We start from the raw sequence: 25,126 nt of genomic DNA, 5'->3' as shown, positions 1-25,126 counted from the left end.
GGGATCATGATTGTTATTTCATCCCAAGATATAGCCTGATATTGCTATTTGACTTTAGACTACATCAAATACATAAACAGGTCTGCCGAAGGCATTTATTTGTTTCTGACTCGAGTCGGGTTTCCATCCACCAGTTTTTATGCGAAATTTCAATTTGCGCATAAAAAAAAGGGTTGGAGATGCTGCAAAATATGCAAAAACCTCCAAATATCGCAAAAAAGTTTTCACGCTTGAGGGAGGTGGAAAAGTCGGGTGTATCGATAAAATCGGAAAATGTGATACGTGCAGTGGCAACAGATTAAGCCAGTGGTTCTCAAATGGGGGTCCCGGGGACTCTTTTGTGTGCAAAAGCTTCACATATTTTATGCTTTAAATCTAAAATGCTTCATGGATTACATTCTAATCTAAGAAACCTATCAATTTAAAAGTCAAGCACGTTACCGTGGAAACAATTAAGCTTAGCCCAAAATCACAAATCAGAATGAGGGGGTCCGCGGTATATTTTCTATCTTGTGGGGTCCTTGGCTGAAAAACATTTGAGAACCTCTTATTAAACGATATTCCGTTGTCTCTCCATTCAAAAACCACAGTTTGCCTTGATCACTGCAAAACATGACCTGCCCATGTAGGCTACACAGTAGGGCTACAGACGGTAAATAATGGTAAATACGCAGTACACACCATGGTTAAACAGAAGAAGACTGGGATATTAACTTTAAGGCGACTCATTTCTAGAATTGCATGAAATTGTATTCGCTTACTATCTGCTCCGTGGATTATAACGTTATGCTTGCCGAGTCGCTTTATGGTACCTTTGTCTACTTGTAGATCATCAAGAAACGTTAAATGAATAATGTTAGATGTGTTTAATAGAGCTTGGTCGTGCCCTCTTGCAGGGCACGTATCGGGTCTAGCAGGTGATCAGCAGGGGCAGACAGCTTCAAACACCAGGTGATTGACAGCTCTATAATTCGCATAATAGCAGCGGATGGAAATGCGCATTATTTCGCTTTTTTGTGCCGACTTTCTGAAAATTCGATACAAATTTGTGATACCTTTGGATGGAAACCCAACTTCTGACTCAAACATTTCAGCTATTCGATGTCATCTCCTTTGGTAATAACTTAAGTAAAACTGAGCCTCCCCTGAAACTGTTTGGAGCCCCCTCTGGGCTCCCACTTTGAAAACCTCTGCATTACACACATACAGTGGTTTCAGCTCTTCCATACAGTCAAAATAAAGTCCTGGAAACGGACAAAGACAACAGGTAAATGAGAAGAAGCCCACTACAGGACATTGTAAATGGGACTACAAAATTAAATTCAACAAGTGATTGGTCATTCGGCCTCAACATCATGTCTTCGTGCTGGGTCACGGAACTTGGTGTTGATTTATCAGAATTTATATCGGACAGGAGTCTATCTGTGGTCCAACTCTGCTCAATCAACAGCAGACACCAGCTGATCCAATTTAAAGTCACTCACCGTCTTCATTATTCTAAGTTGCACAAGATTTATCCCTCGGTCTCACCACTTTGTGATAGGTGTCAAGTGTCAGAGGGTACATTGTCCCATGCCTTTTGGTTTTGCCCTTTATTATCTACATTTTGGTCCAAAATATTTGATTGGTACTCCAAGGCCTATAAAGTAACCCTTCAGACGTGGATAGATGACTGTCTGAGTGGGGATCCAGCTAGCAAGGGCGTGGTGTCTAGACTGTATGATATTATCCAGAGCGTCGCCTCTCCATCACTCACACACCTGGCAGAGAAATGGAAAGAGGAGTTGGGAATTGAGTTGTCGGAAGCAGATTGGCGAGAGGCGGTCTCACTGGTGCACTCATCATCAATATGTATTAGGCACGGGTTGGTACAGTTTAAAGTTCTACATAGGCTCCACTTATCAGCGAGCAAGCTGGCCAAGCTATATCCTGGTTTAGACCCAAACTGTATTAGGTGCAGTCGAGACCCAGCTACCCATGTTCTGGCTGTGCCCCAAACTGACCCCACTCTGGACAGGTGTATTTAACACATTTTCCTTTATGTGCGACAGAGTCATTGATCCCAATCCATTGACCGCTCTGTTTGGTGTAGTCCCACAGGAGACATCAATTCCAACTCACCAAGCTGAAGCTATAGCATTCTCTACATTACTGGCTAGATGTCTATATACTCTTCAGCTGGAAGAAGGTTAGGGCACCATCCCACAAGCGCTGGGTAGAAGAGGTAATGTCCCATCTCAAACTAGAACAGCTTAAACACACTGCCCGAGGCTCCACCCAGAAGTACCTTAAGATCTGTTTCTGTCCTACTTCGAGACGGAGTTCCCACAGGTTACAGAAGCGTAGCTACTCATCCTAAGGGAGTGGAAGTCCCCCTCCCCACCTTCTTTTCAGCTATGGCTGTCAGACATGTTTTGAATGAATGAATGAATGAATGAATGAATGAATGAATGAATGAATGAATGAAAGCTTTATTTCGGACTTTCAAAAAAAAAAGAAATAGTAATATACACAAGTAGTATCAATGTTACAAAATATATATATTTATAAGTGAAAAAGAAAAGAAAAGAAAACGAAAAAAATAAACGAAAAAAAATAAACAATAATAAGCAGAATACGTGACAGCAACGAGGTCCGAAAAGGAGTAGGATGAAGTACACTGTACTTATTTAGTCCTACCCCCAGTCCACAGTTCACATTCTTAATCAAATGACTTCCACTTTTATACTATTTACATTCTCAATAAACCATATATTTTCATACACACATATATACAAATATATATATATATATATATATATATATATATATACAAATACATTCATACCTTGCATAATAAATATAATTTATAGTTCTAGTGTATAAATTATTAATTATTAATATGTTAAATATAATATACCATTAATAATATGTATACCAATTTGCGTATTTACAGAGTAATATTATGTACAATACAATTAACTAATAGTGCATATTATAATAATATATATCTGTTATACGTATGGAGAGACTCAGGTTCCTGAGGACCAATTCACTTAGGAAGTTTTCTACCATCTGGGACCCATTCATGGCCTACTACTTGGACGAGGTTAGGGGCAACGGGTAACTCACCCAACTGATCTCTCGTTTACTCCTCACACTGGATTCTATATAATGGTAGCACCTCACTATGATGTTGTAATGTTGATATGTGTATGCTTTTTCTTTCTTTTCCTTTCCTGTGACTGAGCTTGTGTGTCTTTGTTTTTGTTTTTTGTTTTGTTCTTGTGTGTCTTTATTGCATATAAAAAATGAAAAATAAAATATATAAAAAAGGAAAAAGAAATGGGTCTTAGCGATTGTGGAAAAACTGTATGAACCTTCCACAATATGTGACCTCTGAACTGTGATGAAATAATCTGTGACCTCTGAACTGTGATGAAACCCATACAAATTGGTTTCATCACATCCTTAGCAACAAGTGTGATCAGTTTTGAGTGGTTGTGTTTAAGCACCTGTGACACCTGTGCTTTACAGTAATTGTGTTTAACTTTTGCTACCTTTCCTACCCATTATGTGCCCCACGATGCAAACTGTGTTTTAGTGACCCGGCAGACAGACAGACAGACAGACAGACAGACAGACAGACAGACAGAGAGACAGACAGACAGACAGACAGGCAGGCAGACAGACAGACATACAGGCAGACAGACAGACAGACAGACAGACAGAGAGACAGACAGACAGACAGACAGAGAGACAGACAGACAGACAGACAGGCAGGCAGACAGACAGACAGACAGGCAGACAGACAGGCAGGCAGACAGACAGACAGACAGACAGACAGGCAGGCAGGCAGACAGACAGACAGACAGACAGACAGACATAACAGGCCTATATACAATGAATGAATGAATGAATAATTATTTTATTTGCGTGTCATGCCACATTGTGGCCCATCCCACATGGGATTATATGACACAGTTACACACAATATATACATTTTCTTTTTCTTATTTTATCTATACATTTCATTCCTCCTCATCAACCAAGCCTTTTCTAAGAAAGTGGCAAATGCAAAAGTTTCATATTGGAAGAGCCGTATGAATTTTTCAGAGTCTTCCAACCACACAAATTAATTTTCTTTGTCTACCTTATTAAAAAAAACTCTGCCTGATAGTATTATAGAAGGGACAATAGAATACAAAGTGTGGTTCGTTTTCAACTTCCTTAAGTTCACACAGACTGCACAGTCTATCCTCCTCAGCAGTGTCCACAAATCGGCCTGTCTCAATATGAAGGCCAAGTATGCCAGCTCTGATTTGAGCACATAGAGACCGCTTTTTCTTAGACAGATTATACAAAACATAATTCTCTGTGCCGTACACATGCTTTATTTCACAGAAGGTGCAAAGTTTTGGTTTGTAACATATATCTGATGCCCATTTATCCTTTACTTTCTGAAAAATAATGTCTTTCACTACACTAATAACTATGAGTTGCTTTCTGTGAAAAACATCTTCCAACCCAGCTCTTAGAAGGACATCATGCATGTCCCTAGCCCATGCTCCGTTTACCATCATATCCCACTCAAAGACCTTTCTAGAGATTCTGTTGGTATTCAGACCCAGTATCCTATTCCAAAGTCGCATCATACACATACTCCAACGTACCTCATTAGGCTCCCACCCCATATCACCCGTGACAGCCAGGATTGGTACAAACTTATGTACGCCCAATATACAATAAAGAGTCAGATATTGATTTGTCATTCATGCGAGTTCAATGAGTTCATCAGCTCTACAAAGAGTGAACTCACTCGCTTCCAACCTTTCTAAGAACCAAAATACATTTATACTGGTCCATGTTCTCTTTGCTCCCGCCTCCTTTTCATGTGCCTATGTGATTGGTTGAGTGGATCTGAATTGTTGCTGGAGGGAGAGAACTGTACAGACAGGCATGGCATTACAGCATTACTGAAACACATCCTGCCCTATTCATGCCAAAAAGTGGCTCCAACATGCCCAGCGGTACCCAGCTCTCTGGAAGAAGCTTATACCATGGTCATTTGCCAAGAGTATAATGTACGGCCCTGCTGTATATCCAGTGTTGGGCAAGTTACTTTCAAAATGTAATATACTACATATTACTAGTTACTTTCATTTGAAAGTAATAAGTTACTTTACAATATTACTTTCTGTGTAGAGTAACTCATTACTTATTACACTACCTTTGCATTACTTTTACCAAAACAACAGCAGTAGCAGAATAACATCGCCACCCCGGAACCATCCCGAAAAATAATTTCAACCACCTTGAAATCAGTGTAAACAATCCAAAATTCTAAATGTTATTATTTTCCTTTCTTATTGTCATCTATAGTGGTTATTTGCACAAGAACACACAGTTTGATTAGGAAATGATTGTATCTTTTTGAAATATGTGCTTTGATTTAATCAAATGTAACTCAATTTGTAACTTGAGTTACTTGACAAAGTAACTGGTATAATATTACTGAAATCCTATAAGTAATAAGTTATATTACTGAGTTACTGCTATAATGTAATGTAATATAATGTAATATATTACATGTAATATGTTACTTTTGTAATGAGTTACCCCCAACACTGTGTATATCAGATTCAAATATTACGTTTTCACAACTAGGCTTATACAGGTAGGTAAACTGAGTGGGAAAACATTGTTATAGCATAGCCCCCCTGCTGGATATCACAAGCTTTTCACAGCAACGTTTACACAGATACTGTATGACACACAGTTAGAGCCCTGCTGTACTACATTCTATTTTCATATGGGTTACACACATCTCTCCCTCTTCTCATGCATGCTGTTACAGGATAACGCACTTTTCCTTTCCATTCCTGCAGAATCTTGGAAAACACCTCATCCCAGGTCAGATTGGGCTGCAATTTTGCATGGCGGGGGGGTTCTGATCCGGCGAAGCTCATGGTCACATCATCAAGTCCTGGAGAACCACCTGGAAAGTCCTGGAAAAGACCTCACGCCCTCTCTCCCCAGGTGGGATTGGGCTGAACATTTGCATGGCAGTGGGTTATGATCCGGGGAAGGTCATGGCCAGGTCATCAGGTCCTGGAACCACCTGGAAGGTCCTGGAGAATCCTGGAAGCCACCTGACACCCACACCCCAGGTCGTATTGGGCTGAACATTTCCATTAGGGGTGTCAAAAATAATCGATTATAAGATGCATCGCGATGCAGACCTGCACGATTCTGCATCGATTCACAAATGTCAAAATCGATTATAAAAAAATAAAAAAATAATTATATAATCAAATAAAATATAATGGAAGTACATGCAGTTGTTTATTTTAATTATGGATCATAATACAATGCACTTTTATTTTAAAAGTAGCCACACAGTGAGAAAAAGAAAGTGAGAAAAAAAATCATGTATTCGGGAAAAAAAGTGATGCATCGATTTAAGATGCATCGGGATGCATCGAGATGCATCGATAATCGTTATCGAATCGAATCGTAGCCCTCTGAATCGTAATCGAATCGAATCGTGAGGCCAGTGAAGATTCACAGCCCTAATTTGCATGGCAGTGGGTTATGACCCGGGGACGGTCATAGGCAGGTTGTATAATCCTGGAAACCATCTGGACACCACCATCATTTCTTTCCGGCCAAGAAAAAGGCGCAGTTGGATTTGCTTTGTGCCTATTTAGCCCGGACAACGCCAGGTACATTGCTAGTAAATAAGTAAATAATGATTGGCTGTGCATGCAAGCGCAGCTACCATGGTAATTTTAGAGCATAAAACTAAAGTAATGAAACAAGTCAAGTAACTAAATTACTTTTCTAGGGGTACAATGGCTGTATGTGAGGATCAAACAGAACTCCCACACAGCGAACGTAGAATAGATCCTTTTGATTAATTGTTAGTTTTAATGTGAAATAGAAGCTACATCTGCTGAATAAATAACATATTAAACCCATTGTCCTATACTTTCCCCACACAATAAATAAATAAAGGAAATAAAGGAAATAAATAAATAAATAAATAATGCTTGACTGTCACTGGGGAAATTGTAATTAAAAAGCAAAACAATCAGGTTTTTCCTCCAGCAGCAGTGACAGCGGGGCTGATCGTCGGGGTTTGAACCAATGCCAGTGGCCATGTGTCACAGCAGCTGGTGACTCCTCACACTGGAGCACTCTGGACCGGGATGAGAGAGGACAGGCAGGGGGGGGAGGGGAGAGAGAGAGGAGAGGGAGAGAGAGGAGAGAGAGAGCAAAGAGAGGGAGAGGAGAGGCAGAGGAGGGAGAGGAGAGGGAGAGAGAGCAGAAGGAGGGAGAGGAGAGAGAGATAGCAAAGAGAGGGAGAGAGAGCAGAAGGAGGGAGTGGAGAGGGAGAGAGAGGAGAGGGAGAGGAGAGGGAGAGAGATAGCAAAGAGAGAGAGGAGAGGGAGAGAGCAGAAGGAGGGAGAGGAGAGAGAGAGAGAGGAGAGAGAGGGAGAGGAGAGGGAGAGAGATAGCAAAGAGAGAGAGGAGAGGGAGAGAGCAGAAGGAGGGAGAGGAGAGAGAGAGAGAGGAGAGAGAGGGAGAGGAGAGGGAGAGAGATAGCAAAGAGAGAGAGGAGAGGGAGAGAGAGCAGAATGAGGGAGAGGAGAGGGAGAGAGATATCAAAGAGAGAGAGGAGAGGGAGAGAGCAGAAGGAGGGAGAGGAGAGGGAGAGAGAGGAGAGAGAGGGAGAGGAGAGGCAGAGGAGGGAGAGGAGAGGGAGAGAGATAGCAAAGAGAGAGAGGAGAGGGAGAGAGAGCAGAAGGAGGGAGGTAGAGGAGAGGAAGAGAGAGACGGACGGACGTTTCTCTGGAGAATCTCCTCTTCATAGTCATCACTGTGCTGCTGCCAATATAGCGCACACACACCAGAGGAAAACAATAGCATTGGCAACTGGAATATTACAGTCGATATGATTTACTTTCACCATCAATATACATTCAAAAAGCATACAATATCTGAATCATTCATTCAGTTGGAGTGTCGGCCATATTTGCAGGTGAACTATTGCCTAGAGCAGCACTTTGGCAAGGTGGCAAACTGTGCGCCAACCATTGGAAAACCGCATTGCCAAAGTGTATGACAGTTAGTCCATTGTTGAGGAATGTGTCAATGGCATTCCACATGCAGCGCGCTTCCCTCCCTCCCTCCCTCTCCCCTCCCTCCCCCCCCTCTCCCCAGCTCTCATTGAGGAAGCAGCATGCCTGACATGACCTAATGGAGAGAGACTGGACGGCCCTGCTCATTTATTCGCTACAGTAAACATTATAGGGTTGAAAGCACTGACCTAAACATATGAACAGAGCTATATCCCTTTGCGCTCGCGCTTTGAGTTGAAGTGGTGGCCGTCGCCATCTCGATTTCTCGTCAGCAGAGTGGGAGGGAAATAGAGAGCCGCAGGAACGAGTCCGGAAAACATCGATGCTAACACTCCCGGTTCTTCACTGTTTTCGCCTATGGGATTTTTGAATGGGTTTTTGCCGCGATGCTTCAAATAAGGTCTGTGGTTTCTCCGCAAACGCGGCGATGTTTTGCGAGACACCGGTTCTGCATGAGAACTGCCCCCAGAAAGCAGGCCCGCCCACAGCACTCATGATTGGTTCTCCGATGCAAGGCTTCCAACAGCACCACCTAACGGTATGAAAAGATTTAAATAGTAATATTCTCAGTCTTACAGTAGAGAAACGGATTAAGACTGAGGGCTGAGTCTAGCCACTGAGCAGCTCCACTGGAGCGGTTGGGGTTAAGGGCCTTGCTCAAGGGCACCTCAGTGGTGGTAATGAGGGAGGGGCAAGCGCTGCCTTTTCACTTTCCCCACCCAGATTCATCCTGCCGGTCCCGGGGATTGAACCGACGACCTTCTGGTCACAAGCTCGCTTCTCTAACCGTTGGGCCACCACTGCCACATAAACGATTTAAACCAAATCTAATCGAATATATTATATATATCATGTGTTGTAGATATCTATATGTCGTGTTGTATTCGACATTGTTCAATGCAATTTCTCGATTCATTGTATTTGTGAAGAAAATAAATCTGTACTTGACCTGTCAACTCAGCTCACGTGATGCGCGCTGGTCGTGGTACTACGTGCTACTACGTGCTTGCGTCAGACGTCAGCGACAGCCTGTCAACAAAGGAAACATACCGAGACAGACGAGACAGAGATATTTAACATGGCTAAAAGGGTAAACCAAACTCTCTACCGATTTTTCTCTAAGAAAACTAGGACTGATACAGAGAAACATGACTGCAACAATAACACCAATGTGGCGGTTTGAAAGCTCCACCTCTGCTTAGATTGAACTGTCATTTCTCCAGACAGTAGTGTGAGAACAGATCGAGACATCACCTGACTGCAGCTTGGGTAAAGTTGCATCTACTGTAGGTGTCATTCAGCATATTGTGATATGTTGTTGGAGAATGTGTTGTCATATCCTACTATAGCATTCAGTGTCTCCTATACAGTTATCTATTTGTGGAGGTACACCACAATAGATTTTGAGCGCCACAAATAGATGTTGACTGCCACATATTAATTTCAAGTAGTTGACTGCAAACACCTGCTTTAGGAGCCCACTAGATGGTGCTCTGAGGCCCACCAGTGGGCCACGGTTCAGTGGTTGGGAAACACTATCATGCAGATAGAATAGGCTATATATAAGGAGACAATTATTTTTTCATCACTGTAAAGCCACAGCATAGTGAAGAGGATATTAATGTGATGTGTGTAGTTCTTCATATCTACTAGCCTCTTCATTTTGCTCTGAATGCCCCAGATTAATGCATTTTATTTGAAAATTTACAAAATTTCTTTATCCAGGGGGGGGCACAGCAACCCCTGTTTGGAAGGTCTATAATCGCCTATGGTCGCAGCTTATACTTTCCCGGCAAATTTGGCGGATGTGACGTTCTGCGCGTTCAGGACAAGCGCCCAGGAATAGCGCTGGGATGTGAAGCCATTTGAACATGGTGGCGAAGCTCGGTATTGCAAGTCACGTGATGCCATGCAGCCCAGAAAGGAAAATTCCCATCCACTTGCATGGGGACCCCGGCAGCTGTTAAACTCAGGCAAAAAAAATTCGGGTGTCATTCAAAGTATAAAACGACTCTTTTAAATGTTTTTTCTCTGAATTTATAGGTATGTTTTTGCCTCATAAAGGTACAGTTCTGCCCCTAGGGGTACAGAAATGATATTTTAGAGGTACAAACAAGAAGGTACAGTTCTGCCACTAGGGGTACAAAATGCTATTTTAGAGGTACAAACAAGAAGGTACAGTTCTGCCACTAGGGGTACCGAAATGCTATTTTAGAGGTACAAACAAGAAGGTACATTTCTGCCACTATATGGGTACAGAAATGCTATTTTAGAGGTACAAACAAGAAGGTACAGTTCTGGCACTAGGGGTACAGAAATGCAATTTTAGAGGTACAAACAAGAAGGTACAACAATGTACCAATGTTAAAGGTACAGTGCTGTACTCTACTAGGGTAGCCTTTGTACGTTTTTAGGTACATTCCTGTACTTGTCTTAGTAAGTTGGCTGTGTATCTAAACTATATCCGTGTTGTCTGTTCAGTCTTGTGAATAATACAGTGATACGGTTCTAACATATAACATTCTGATTACTACACCAAATATTACCCCAATTATAAAAAGGGCATTATATCTGACCACAAACTCTATTCCAATGACTCTTGCTTTTCTCCACTTGCTGGTTTTGGTGGATAATAACCGTTGCTTCTGTGCAACTCTGCAAGTCCAGTAGCATTTCGAGAGTAAGAGCCATCTATCACATGACGGTGAAAACACGGATTGACGTGATATCACATGGCGGGGAAGCGTCGTTTCGTAAATGACGTAAAAACACATCAATGGCGGGGAAAGAGTTAAACGCCTGAAATAAGCTCCGTGGCTACCAAAAGTTGATGAAACGGCGAACTTCGTGTTCGGCGAGATAATCTTCACAAATGAGGAGGACCGTTTTGATGACTTTTGAAGCGTAAATGCGATTTTTTGAAAACGCTTCTCGCGCTTTCAGACAGACACGGTTCTGGTTCTGGCTCCGGCTCCGTTCTGGAGTCTCAGAACCTTGGTGCTTTCTGGCGAACCAGCCCGTGTTCACACCAGTTCAAGCGGAACCAAAGTGGGAGGACATTATTCGGTAGTCCTTCTTCAGTTTATTTTTATTTTTTTAAGTTCATTAATTATTTGGTCTGGCGTTCGAGTGAACCCAGCCTTGGCCCTCTCTTCTGCAAGTTCGGCATATGACTTGCTCTTTCTTGTACTGCTTTCTAGCTTTTCTTGAGATTCGGTAGATGCCCAAATCGCCACTAAACATTTGGTTTCCTCAGCAGACCACTGCAAATTATTTTTCTCCGTGTTGTCACTGCCTTCTTCTCCTTCCTGCTCGTTTTCACAGCCTAGAATGAGACACGCCCACTGATGATGTCACGGTTCCCAAGGAAAAAACAACTATTTTTTGGTTCCGCTGAGAACCAACTTTTCAGGTTCCGAACCAATTATTTTTTCGGTCTGAACGCGCCGGCCAGTTCAGATAAGGGTTCTGGAACTGGAACCGGCACGGAGCCCTGCCGGTGTGAAAGCCCTATCTAAGCACTCTGTAACTCGGTTTTAGAAGAAGTGAAGTTGATTGTGGCTTCCCAGGAGGCGGCGGAGGGGATTTTTCTCATTGTCTTCTTGCTTTTAAAAGGAGCGAGCGAGGGAGGTCACGCCTGGAGCCGCTCCGCCAGAGGAGGAAATAATGTGGTGTCAGCCGAAGCGCCCGTCACTCACCTTCCCCCCGACGCAGCGCGAGGACAGACATTACACACCGCCAGCTCTCGTCACTGTGGAGGAGTCCTGGATTGTGTCGACTCGGAAAAACAAAATAGATGGGTTATCTGTAAGGAAAATGTGATTTGTGACATTGGGGTTGTCTGCCGTTAAAGGGAAAAGCATTATGAATTGGAAGATAAAAACTCCATCCTGTTTGAGTTTTGAGCAGTTGGTTGGAAGAGTTTATAGATTTAATAGGGATGGAAAGAGCTGCCACCACACTAAGAAGCACTTTGATCCCGGCCTCGAGGGTCTGTGGGATCATACAATAAAAACTCATATTTTTAGCTCCTTACCCAATTATGTGTAATTTGGTGTGTAATTCGGTAAGGAATTACACTTTCCCCTTCGGGGGGCGAAACCCTATAGGTGCACGCAGCTCAGCCGCTACACGGCCTCGCCGGCAACTCAGCTGCTGCGTGGCCTCGCCTGCTCTATTGGCATGCACAGCGCACAATTGCTCAACTTCGCATCACTGATGACATCCCTGACACTGATGTCACAATGCCGATGACATCACTGATGTCATAGGCATGTCATCCCCTTTGGCGGGTGTCCTGCCCCAGGGCTCGGACCCTATAACCCTAACCCAGAGACCCTAACCCAGACCCTAAGTACCTATAGGGTCCAACGCCTAACCCTAACCAGACCCTCCTCACGCCTAAACCTAACCAGGCCACCCACCGAAACGCCTGCACATTGTCCATGTCCATTAAATGGGCTTTTTCAGGTAACCCGTGAAAGCTGGGTTGTAGAGATTGTGCAATTTGATCCTAAAGAATTGGGACATTTTAGGCAATTCTTTTCCATTGGATTCATAGCACCAATGTTGTGCCTAGGTACACTGGTGTGCCATGAGCCAATAGTGCAGGTGTGCCTTGGGATTTTGTGACAACCAAACATTATTGTAAACTTAGCCTAAAACTATACAAAAAGTGGGTGGATGTGTTGCTGCTGCTTTAATGTAGTCATTTTAAAAACTTTTAAATTAATTACAGACTATTTTGTTCATAAATATTTCATGCCAACGCATTAAATATTTAAGTCTAATCTTAAATGTGCCCCCACATTACACCAACCCATTTCATAGTATGCAGTGTTCTATTATATAAGGCTAGGGGCCCTATCTTGGTAAAAGCAGTAATTTAGCGTTTGCGCTCGTTTAACTGTGGGGTTTACCACTTTAGTGAGCAAACTTTAGTGAGCCTCTGGATTACCAGACCACTTTAGTCTCTCGTTTAACTGTTATAATAAATGATTGATTGATCGCTTATTAATTGGTTGTTGATTATTATCGACTCTGTTCCATAAATCAAGTGAAATCATAATTAGCAGATGACTGTAGCACTTTTCATTATTAATGTTTGTGAAGAGACACTGAGATTTTTCCCCTCTTTTGCTGAAACCTTGGACAGGTGCATCGTGTCCCATAACAATTGATAACAGTCTCCAAGTCAGACTTCAACGCACACTATTTTTCCATTACATGACTTTCTCTCTCCCCACTGGCGGAGGCATATATCCGCAGTGCGGTCGTTCTACTTTTTATTAGAGTTGCTTCCTATACTACTGCTCTCACTGCGCGTTGCTATTACTGCTTACTTTACTTTACTTTATTTGTTGATTTGGACGGGACAATGCACAATTAATGAACACATAAAACATGAAGCAGATACAGTCACCTGAAACATGGTAAAAGTGTCAAAAGTGCCAGATTTAGCACAAGGCTAGATTCCATCCGCAATGCAATGCTTTTCTTTTCTTTTCATTTGTTAATAGAATCAATATTACTGCCACTGCTGTGCATCTCTCTCTCTCTCGTTCCCCGTTAAAGCTGCCATCACAAAGTGCTGCTCTTGTTGGGAAATTGTTTCAATTGCCACACGACCTTGCAGTATAATCACCAGTGCACATCATAATTGGGTATTGTGGCGCAGTCGGTAGCGCTGTCGCCTCACAGCTAGAATGTCCTGAGTTTGATTCTCGCCTGGGACGCTGTGGGTGCTGGAGTTGTGACCCCCCATATCTTCAGTGCCTACTGCCCAGGTGGGCTATCTCGTCAAAAGGACCTTTCTGTGTGGAGTTTGCATGTTCTCCCCGTACCCCCCAGGGGGTTCCTCCGTACATAACCCCCCCACTAAAAACATGCAGAAGATCGTCATCCGACCAGTGACGACAACATCTGAAGTTGGTCCAATGTTGGTCCAATGATGGTCCCCGGGCGCTGGAAAGAAATAGCGACCACTGCTCCTGGCCTGCCCCCCTGGAGGAAAGGACAAGCCTGGATGGGTAAAATGCAGAGGACATATTTCACCGGCCACCGTCAGCATGAGTGTGTGTTGTGGCCGCATGCATGTGTTGTAGTGTTCGTGTGACAATAAAGACGGGTCTGAAATCATGTTTTTTTTTATAGTTTGTTTTGTTTTTTAAATGGTCTAAATAAAGAGCATGGCCTATACCTGCTCTACTTGTAAAGTGCCTGGCACTATATAAAATTGATTGAGTGCTCAAGTGACATCACTCGTGACATCACCAATTCTATACATCAGAGATTTATCGTGGATAGACATTGATGATGTCAATGATGATGTAATAGACATTATGACATCATCCGTGATGCCATAACTCCTTCCCTGCAGAGGAGTAGGACCAGTAACACCTGGTCGCTTGTGGCAGTGGCAGTGTCAAACATTGGATGATGACGATGGAAGAATTTGAAAATGGCAAAGCTCTTCCTGACATGGAACCATGCTACATCTGTGGAAGAACCTTCTTCCCCAAAGTCCTGGACAAGCACATTCCTGTCTGCCTGAAGGCAGCGGCCAAAAAGAGGAAGATGTTTGACTCCAGTAGACAAAGAGCCCAGGGCCCAGACATCCCTACTGTCAAACCCATCAAAGCAATGAAGGTGGCCGAGCCCCTTAAGAAGCCATCCAAACACCACAGAAAACAGGAGTTCGTCACATCTATCCGGGCCGCCAAGCATGGGGGACCATTACCCCCACCGCTCCCTCCGAACTACGTCCAGTGTCCTTACTGTCAGAGGAGGTTCTGCAAGGACGCGGCGGACAGACACATCAACTTCTGTGGGGAGCAGGCTGCACGTTTACCCAACAAGGGCAAGTTAGGAGATGCCAAGAAACCTGCTCTCACACGGTGCAAGGCTCCTACGCCCGTGAAGGACAACTCCCCCGTTACCTCCACCATCCCCTCCGCTTCCTCCTGTTTACCCCGGAGATCCGGCTCTGTACAGTCGCCTGGAAGTATGCTCTGCTCTGCAGGTCCGCTGTGGAGCGGGTATGTAGGCCCTCCTCCGTCAGGTGCTGTTGTGGGCTTTAAGACACGAGGCTACGGCTCTGTGAAGAACACTCAATCTGCAGTAGCACTGAACAAGGAGAGAGTAGACGACTACAAGTCGAGGAATGATTCCAATAGTTGGAACGGAGGGGATAATAACGGTGGAACGACGCACACGTTGTTCTGTCACGAGTGTGGGACCAAGTATGCTGTCGACTCCGCCAAATTCTGCTGCCAGTGCGGCCTCAGGAGGATGTGTATCTGAAGGAGCACAGAATAGAAGAGAGTGTAGGGATGCGTCAATACTTACACTAGCATCAGAGAATTTCCCCCAAACCAAAGCCCGATACGATCCAAGCAAACTAAAACCCGATACGATCCAAGCAAACTAAAACCCGATACGATCCAAGCAAACTAAAACCCGATACAATCCAAGGATCAGAAAGAAATCACCAAGAAGCATGACTCACACACAGACTGTTCAATTACATTCCTCCTGACCGCCAGGCAGGCAGTGTTAGACTGTGGATACATCAGTCACGCAACTTTATTATGTTATATATGTATGTATATATGTATATGTATATATATATATATATGTATATATATATTTATATATATATATATATATATATATATATATATATATATATATATATATATATTTATATTTATATTTATATTGGTTGCCATGGCAACTCTCTTACTAAAAGCCTTTGGTTACCTCAAAAAAAATGGCGGAGACAGCTGTCAGATCCTTGTGAATCGATCTTCACTTATAACTTTACTAATACTTCGCAGAAAATTGTTTTGTACAAGAATAGATGCGGGCTAATGTCTTCTTTGCAAAAAAAGGCTGTTAACCCCGCATTTAACCCCGCATTTAACCCCGTAACGTTAGTTGGTGTCGGGCTTTGCAGAAAGCATTCAGCTTCTCAGCAAGCGCTGAGAATGCAGCGCTGCGCTCGAGCTGCCTGTCGGGGTTTCCAGGAAGCTCTCAGCTTCTCAGCAAGCGCCAGGATTGGCCAATGTCAACTTCAGTCTCCAGAACGATCCAATCAAATCACCCGCACGTCTATCTTCTTGCTAGAGGTCCCGCCTTACAGTAGTGTTTCAACTGACTCTATCAGAATACCATGCCAGTCGGACTTATAGTATTATTATTATATTTATATTATCATACTTGGAAACAGTTTTATAAAAGCAATATAGCACTCGAGCAGCGTGTGTTGTGGCATATATCCCGCTGATCAGCGGCCTCGTGGGATAACAACTGATCAGCGGGATATATTTGCCACAACACACTAGCTCTCATGCTATATTGCTTAAATATACGGTATGTGATATATATATATATATATGTGATATATATATATATATATATATATATATATATATTTATACAACAGGTAGTTCCGGCCGAGCAATTTGATTGGACAAGAGGGATCCTACGGGTGCCGTTATTTCATGATAATGCACTGGTGCTTCACTGTGTGTAGATCACTCCGCTTCACAGCTGCTCTAATCAACAAAACGCTTCACAGCTGTACGCCCAATTCCAATCCGCCCCCTAAAGACTCAAGCCCTGAACCCTCAGTCCCTCTAATGGCCGCCATCTGAAAGTGGTTGAGTCATCAAGTGTGGAAGGGATCCACATTGGATAAATAAGAGGATTGGGACAGCAGAGCCCTTTACACTTGACAAGATGATGTTGACTCTGGCAGGTTTGGGGCTCGCTATATATTGTTTATTGTCAAGACGCTTTGAGGGATATAATCCCTGATGAGTCTGGTCTCATCCAGGCTCTGGATCATCAGGTCATTTAAAAATAAATGTAGCCTACTGCAAAATCTGCAATCTGCAACATGTGTAATTTTAATTAAAATAAGCTTAATAATGACATGTCACCCAACATTATACACAATGTCAATACTGTACAATACAGATTTGGTAAAACTATTTCTCATTCATCAAAAAAGTTGTGGATTGCAATTGTAATAGAAATGATCGATGATTATTCTAGGATTGTGTAAAATAACTACTTGCATTCCTCTGATATAATATTTTTGTCTAATCTGAAATCCCTATTAATGTAATGTTTCATTGTCAATTAAGGCATTCCAGCGCACTCGCAAACACCCCGTTCGTTTCGCGCGTGTGTTCTTTTATTTTTTTGACAGATATTTGCAGCCTTCCCCGTTTTATACGTCACAACACTATGCATTGTGGGCAATTCCCTTTCCCTAAGTGGCCATAGCTGCTCCCTTACGGTAAGGGGGCAGAAAGGGCTCACTCTGAGCCCTCATTCACTTTGCGATTTCACTGTGGGACATCCCTAAGCCCTCACTCCCTTCACGTGAACGCGCCTCTAAGGGCTTGAGTCAGTAAGGGGGCGGATTGGAATTGGGCCGTAGAGTAGACAGTAGTAAAGTAGACAGCCTGCAGTTAATTAGGCTGATTAGGCTACATTTTCAGCAAAGCAGAAAGCTGAGGGGACTATTTTTGTTGGCGGAGGAATAAATACAGAAATCATATATTTTCTCAGCTTTTTGTCATTTTTTTAATCAGCTTTGTTTAATAGAACTGTTGTATAAAAGCAATATCACACTCGAGGTCGTGCTGTTGTTGTCTAATATTGGCACTGCTGCGATTATCTTCAGCACTCGGCCTGCGGCCTCGTGCCTGCGACCGAATCACTTTTTCGAACACATCAACAACATCAATTTTTAGAACACAAACAAGACAAAACAGAGAAACAGGCTCAGACACAGGGGAAGGAAAGGAAAAACAAACAAAAAACAAAACAAAAAATATAATCAACATTACAAAGTGGTGCCGCCAGCCACCTAAGGTTCTTATGTTCTTGTAAACGATATACCTGGGATCTCACTCAAGGGGTCTATGGGAAGCCAGCCGGGTGAGTCACCCGTCACCTCGTTGAGGTAGACCAAAAATTGTGGTAGACCACAATTGGAAAGAGGGTGGAGAGGGAGATTTCCATTCCTTCAGAATTTGTTTTTTGGCGACAGTTGTCCCCAGTGTCAGAGACTGTTGCACAGCTGTAGGAAAGTTCAGAGAGGGCTCCGAGCAGCCGAAGATGGCGAGTTCTGCCTCCGGCTGAAGGGCCACCCCGTAGGCCTTAGAGTACCAGTCAAATATTCTGGCCCAGAATCCCGTCAGTGAAGGGCAGAACCAGAAGGCAGGAGACAGTGTGCCCTCCGACACTTGACACCTTTCACACAGTGGTGAGATAGTAGGATAAATCTTGTGTAATTTCTGCTTAGAGTAGTGGAGACGGTGAGCGACTTTAAATTGAATCAGCTGATTTGTACAACCGACAGGCTCTTTTCCCATATACTGTAATGTCAGATAATTCAGTTCCATGTTCTTCCTGCCATGCCTCTCTAATCCTCTCAGTAGAGGCCATGGTACAATCATCAAAGAGACACACAAATTTAGAGATGAGGTGCTTGGAGTGAGGAGGGCTCAGCAAAACATAAAAAAGAGCATGTTCATTTGGGAGCGCTTCAAAGGCCTGAATCTTAGATCGAACATAGTTTCTGATTTGTAGGAATCTGAGCCAGTCCGTGCCGGGCAACTCAAACTTGGTTTTCAGTAAATCAAAGGGTGCAAAATGACCCTCTATTGATGGAAGCCAGACCCCTCTCGCTTTGAGCATTTCTGAGTAGGAGCACCGTAACCTGATACTGTTGGAGTAGCGGTTTCATCCTCCCAGGAGTAGCAATTTAATCTAATTTAAACAGCGGTCTTATCAAATTCTTTTCAGATTTGGAATATAATTCCCCCATCCAAAGAAGTTGAAGGAGGTGGAGTTACTGGCCCGCTAAGGTGGATCATTCAGAAACCATGCCCAAAACAGGAGGAAACAAAAACTCCCCCCGCCCCCAATCCTGGCGTTCTCCTATGTCACGTGCATGGTTGCGTGTTGCACACAAAGATCATATAAACAGAAGATGAACACTCCAACTTCCTTCCTTGACAGCTAGATCCACATTTATCTTCTCGCCAATTCTCAATGGCTTCCTTGTTTTGCTCGGGAGTACAAAAAAACTTTAACTGGCGATTTTTTACTTTTGTTGTCTGCGCAGCCCCACCACACAACAGCTTTTAGCTATGTTTAATTCAAGGAAAATTACGCTGGTGTGTGGAAGTGAATGGAGAGCTTTCCCCCGTGATGGCCGTGGCCTATTTCATGCAGTGTCTCTATGGCATCAGAGTTTTCCTAGATTAAAGCGATTTTGCTTGATCTACATAATGGCATCATCTGTGGGTATGACATCACTCGACGATTGTGGAGCATGACATCATCAATCGGTGGCATTGGTGTTCGTGTCATGATGTCACAACAATGTCTGACATCAGTGAGTATGACATACAGTAATCAGTTAGGGTATCACTGATGATGTCACAATGTCGCAAAGGTGACATCAGTTGAACATTAGCTCAACGGACATTGTGAAAATATAAAAAACTAGGCATGCGCACTCACTCGATTCCTAGGTTCGCCCGCCCTGCAGTAGAAAACTTTAATGTCCTCCAAGGAGGCACTTTGTTGTGTGTGTGTGTGTGTGTGTGTGTGTGTGTGTGTGTGTGTGTGTTGCTCACCAAATGTTATTGCCCTTAAGTTTACATGCGTGCGTCCTGTCATTCCAACCTCGACAACCATTCAATTCATTTTTTACAGGGTGGGGCACATTTTTTCCGGTGTTCTGAAATGTCTTGAACGGGTTATAATGGTGTCATGGACTACATTGTGACATCATCAGTGACCCGTCCCGGCTGAGGCTATATATAGGTGGTGAGGACTGAGGGAGGAAACACGTTCCATGCAGGAACCTGAGGATTCTGACAGAGAGTCACTGCAGAGGGAGTATGACAAGCGGACTGCCGTCTTGAACAACCTGAGGAGGAGAAGAGACGAGCTGCTCAGTGAAAATGACTTTCTACAAAATGAGGCGACTCAGAATCGTGTGGAGAGCGAGGTCTACATGTCGTATCTCCACAGGCAGATTGAGAAGTGTAAGGATCCCCATCTCATCGGAAGCCTCAACAAGCAGAGTGAGCAGGAACTGGAGGGCCTGCAGAGCGAGAGGGAGGAGACCCTGGCTGAGTACCAGGGCCAGGCCAACGAGGTGAGCAGGTCGCTCCAAGAGAAGCGCGATGAGCTGGCGAAGCTCACCGCCAACTTCTCCGAGCTGGAAGAGTTCAAGGAGCTGGAGCAGCAGCAGCTGGGCCGCATAGCGGAGCTGGAGAAGGAGGTGGTCCGTTTGCGGCAGGAGAATTGGGACTCCATGTACGATCTGAAGACGCACTTCCTCTCGGAGAAGCGGAGCTACGAATGCCAGGCCAAACAACGAGTGGAGGCCGAGGCGCTGGAAGCCACCAGGGAAGCGTCGGACTTCCTGCAGGCCTACATCAGAAAGGCAGAAGAGGAGAACCCGTGTCTGCTGTTCGAGCTGCAGCAGATCATCCAGAGAACTGACGCCCTCAAGGACCGCCAGAGGCTGCTCCGAGCACAGAGTCAGGAGCTGCTGTTGGATAACGAGTGTTTCATCAAGTTTAAAGCCCAGGATCGAACCACCGACTACGTTTGAGCCGAATACTCGGATGAAACGAGTATCCGGTACAGATAAATGTACTCTTTTATCATCCGAGTACAATGTGTCAATATCCGTACTCAGGATGAGGCCTGGTACCAGAACCCTTCAAGTGATACCGGTACACATAGAGTACTTAATTCAGTACTTTTTCACTCTCAGTCCGCAGCGCACTAGTAGTATCTAAACCTAATCTAAAGTACCGAAACATGTCGAAAGTTATAGATAGACAATGTAACTGTTCTGTTGTTAGTTGTAAAAACCAACACAGCTTTGTGTTCGTTTTTTCTCTTTTGCTTTCTCTTTCAGGTCCCAGCATCGGAGGAGAGAAAGAAAGAGTGGTTCTCTTTTGCCCTCCAAATTTTTTTATCCCATTTTTATCCCGTTAGTGCTAATTTTAATTGATTTGTCCTGTTTGCTGCTCCACCCTCTGTCGATCTGGGGAGAGCCGAAACTGGCTCCATGCTTCCTCCGAGACATGGGCAGTTAGCCAGCCGCTTATTTTCACCTGACAGGGGAAGCTTCACCGGTAGGACATAGCACGTGGGAGGATCACGCTATTCCAACCAGTTCCCCCTCCCTCCGAACAGGCGCCCCGAACAACCAGAGGAGGCATCACTTCAGCAACCAGGATATTGCATGTTTTGGTGAAGGGGTTCCTATATGAAGGAAACCCCCAGGAGGGGCACGGGGAGAACATGCAAACTCCACACAGAAAGGCACAGAAAGGCCCTTTTTGACGACCTCACCCGGGCGGTGGGCACTCGAGGACATGCGGACGCGCACGCACTCCTTCAGCGCTCACAGCGTCGCAGGTGGGAATCGAACCCAGGACCTTCTAGCTGTGAGGCGACAGCACTTACCACTGCACCACCCCTGTACCCCCTCAAAAGAAAGAAAGAGTGGTTCGTTTTTATTTTCAAAGGCAATATTCCGGACAGATTTGCTGCTAATTTGTATGTATGTGTGAACCACTTCACGTCCGACTGCTTCAACAAAGAGGGACAGTACAAAGCTGAGATAGTAAACTGAGACTTATTGATGGATCGATACCAACAGTATGTGACCCAACAGCAGATGTACAAACGGTTAAGCTGTGTTCACACCGAGATATTTATTTTTCTCTCTGTTGCTCGATTCAACCCTTTGGAATCGCTCTGTCGCTCTGTTTAAATCGCTCAACAGGCACAATAATTGACGGACATCTGGGGGCTATAACGTTACGCAATGTCATGATATTTGTCCACTACGAGCCACCGTAGTTGTTTACCAGCTAAAGCCTATCAGCGTGCTCCTAATGCTATACCGGTAGTACAGACTTCACTTTATGTCAGCTGTCAGTCTGTCAATCAGCTGTCAATGTGGTTTGTTGCCACACAATAAACCAGCGGTTTGTTCCAAGCCAGTGTGATCCTTGACTCACTCTCACACGGCAGCCAATCAGCGTTGAACAGCGAGCGACTGATGCCAGCGTAATTTCGCTCGAGTTGGGATATTTCATCTCGGGCGACGAGCAAATTTTCTCCCTATCGCTCTGTCTCTGTCGCACGGACGCCCAGCGATTTTTCTCCTGGGCGAATATACGCTCAATCGCTCGTTCCCATTGACTTTGTATGTAAACTCGATGACAGCGAAAAACTTTAATAGGTCGGTGTGAACGCAGCTTAAGTGTTTAGCCACTTTGTGATATCTAACATTAGGTTGTATGAATGAATGAAACGTTGGTTGCCCCTCAGGGAATTTGCTCTGCACAAAGACAGCCCAAAAAATAAACAAATAGAAGCATAATACTGTTTGTGTTGTATTATGTGTTATTCCAAGTAAGGAGCTTGATAATATGTCACGCTGTGCTTGTGTATGTTTGGGATTTTCATCTGGACCTCGATAGCGGTAACTAACGCTAACGTTAGTTATGGTAGCAATGCAATAGCATCGGCTAACACAGAGTGTGCCCGTTGTGAAAAGTTACCTAATGGGGGTGGGGGAGGATGTTCACACAGAGTCTGGTATTATCTCTGGTTAGTACAACTGGGAGATTACAGCCGCTGTTGTCTGGCCGGGGTCATCCCTATGTTCCCCGGGTCCTATGTTCCCGCTTTTCCCAAATGGTGTCCACCCGCTATGCCGACCACCCGCAATGCCGACCTTAGGTTTAGGCGTGGGGGTGGGAGAGGTTAGGTTTTGGGTTAGGGTCTGGGGGAGGTTAGGTTTAGGCATGGGGGGAGGTTAGGTTTGGCGTGGGGGCTGGGAGAGGTTAGTGAAAAACGGGGAATATAGAACCCGGGGAACATAGCACCCGGGGAACATAGACATGATCCCGTCTGGCCTAGGCTCGGATTATGTGTGGCTAACGTTAGCTAACTCAGTGTTTCCCATAGACTGGGCCCAGGGACCCACAGGTGGGTCGCAGGAGCTTTTGTTTGGGTCGTCAAACGGTATATATGTATATGTATAATTTATATACATATATAATTTGTAGAGAAAAAAGTTAGCACCTGCTGTAAATGAGTTAGCTCCCCCAGCCACAATTATCTGCAGCTGCTACTGCCGACCGGGTCTAACAGCTTAATTTGAACCGTATTTAACTAAATGTAATCATGTTTAACTGTCTCTCTCACATTGAATTCAACAGTATGGTAAGTTAAATCTCCCTCACAGCAGCAGGGTTTGTCAGACTGCTAAATCAAGCTTCTACTTCAGTGAACTTTTATTCAAGTGAAGCTAATTCCCCCCTCTGGCTGGGGGTTGTAGCTATCCGGCACAGTCACAAATGCTAAATCAATCTAATGTCAGAGTCTCATGAGCTATTCATGTTCAGTCGTTTGGGACATGGCAGTGGTTGTATTGAGATGGTTAATTGAGTGAAAACCTCTAAATAGGAAAGTTGTTGCCATTGATTGAGAAATTAGCTGTGAAACATTTGGGTACATGGGGGGGCTGATTGGCAAAACTCAATTGAAATCAGAAAGCCACAGCTGCACGCAGCCCACCTGCTGAGCAGGTCAAAAAGAAACGCTCTGCCTCAGTGACACGTCACGTCCGTGTGACACTATTTCAGCCGTTAGTTACTGTACAGACAGACAGACAGACAGACAGACATACAATCAGACAGACAGACATACAATCAGACAGACAGGCAGGCAGACAGACAGACACAGACAGACAGACAGACAGACAGGCAGGCAGACAGGCAGGCAGGCAGACAGACAGACAGACAGACAGGCAGGCAGACAGACAGGCAGGCAGGCAGGCAGGCAGACTGACAGACAGACAGACAGGCAGACCGACAGACAGGCAGACAGACAGGCAGGCAGGCAGACAGACAGACAGACAGGCAGACAGGCAGAAAGACAGACAGACAGACAGACACAGACAGACAGACAGACAGACAGGCAGGCAGGCAGACAGGCAGGCAGGCAGGCAGGCAGACAGACAGGCAGGCAGGCAGGCAGACAGGCAGGCAGGCAGACAGACAGGCAGGCAGGCAGACAGGCAGGCAGGCAGACAGACAGGCAGGCAGACAGGCAGGCAGGCAGGCAGACAGGCAGACAGACAGACAGACAGACAGACTGACTGACTGACAGACAGACAGACTGTAACGGTGTGTGTGAAGGTGTGGACCCACACAAAGATGACAGAGGCAGCAGAGGCAGGAAATGCGTTTTAGTACTGGACTTAGAGCAAAAATACAAAACAAAACAAACTACTGCGAAAGAGGGCAGGAAATATAGAGCTACTTGGCCGGCTCAGGCACACGGCTCAGGCACACGGCAAGGTCAACTAAATCTCCAATACGCAAAGCTCAGGTGCTGTAGCCACTCACGCTCGGTTCACAGGGGGCGCTACTCAGAAGCAGCACTGAAGCAGCGCTTCACGGAAGCTTCGAGCAGGAGCCTTGTTGCCACACCAGAAGCACTCTCTTGCCCTGCCCCCCGCTCACAAACACAATGCCTGCATGGCTGCTCCCGTGTGGCACGCTGCACGCTTGAAAAATAGAACAGAAGCTATCACTGCAGGATAGCTTCAGCATGGCTTCAGCATGGCGCGCTGCTGGTGTGATCGATCTCGCCTGTTAACAAGGACACTGAAATGAAACTGCCTCACCGCTGCGTTGCCTCAGCGTAGGTTGGGGGTATGGTGTGTTCGGCCCCTTACACAAAGAGACAGGATTACTATCAGTCACCTGCCCAGCCTCACCTGCCTGCCCCAGTCTTGCCCGGCCTGCCACCCACCCTGGACTTCCTCCCCTGCCCCTGGACCTCTCCGCCAGTCAGTCCTCTGCCTGGACCCCCTTGTCATCCATGCCTCAGACTGCCCTGTCTGATCCCCGGATTTCCAACTCCCCTTT

The 25,126-nt window shown here is 44.8% G+C and overlaps 1 pseudogene across 1 annotated transcript; it reads left to right on the top strand.

Annotated features, from left to right (window-relative positions):
* Positions 1–14,567: 14,567 nt before the first annotated feature.
* Positions 14,568–15,425, top strand: LOC310798902 (zinc finger C2HC domain-containing protein 1A pseudogene; annotated as a pseudogene). The gene has a single exon. The product of its transcript is annotated as a zinc finger C2HC domain-containing protein 1A pseudogene (transcript).
* The last annotated feature ends 9,701 nt before the right edge of the window (positions 15,426–25,126 follow it).

This window comes from Poromitra crassiceps (genome assembly GCF_964638095.1).
Source record: "Poromitra crassiceps genome assembly, chromosome: 26".
NCBI classification, from domain to species: domain Eukaryota; kingdom Metazoa; phylum Chordata; class Actinopteri; order Beryciformes; family Melamphaidae; genus Poromitra; species Poromitra crassiceps.
This window is presented reverse-complemented; position numbering and strand designations above follow the sequence as displayed.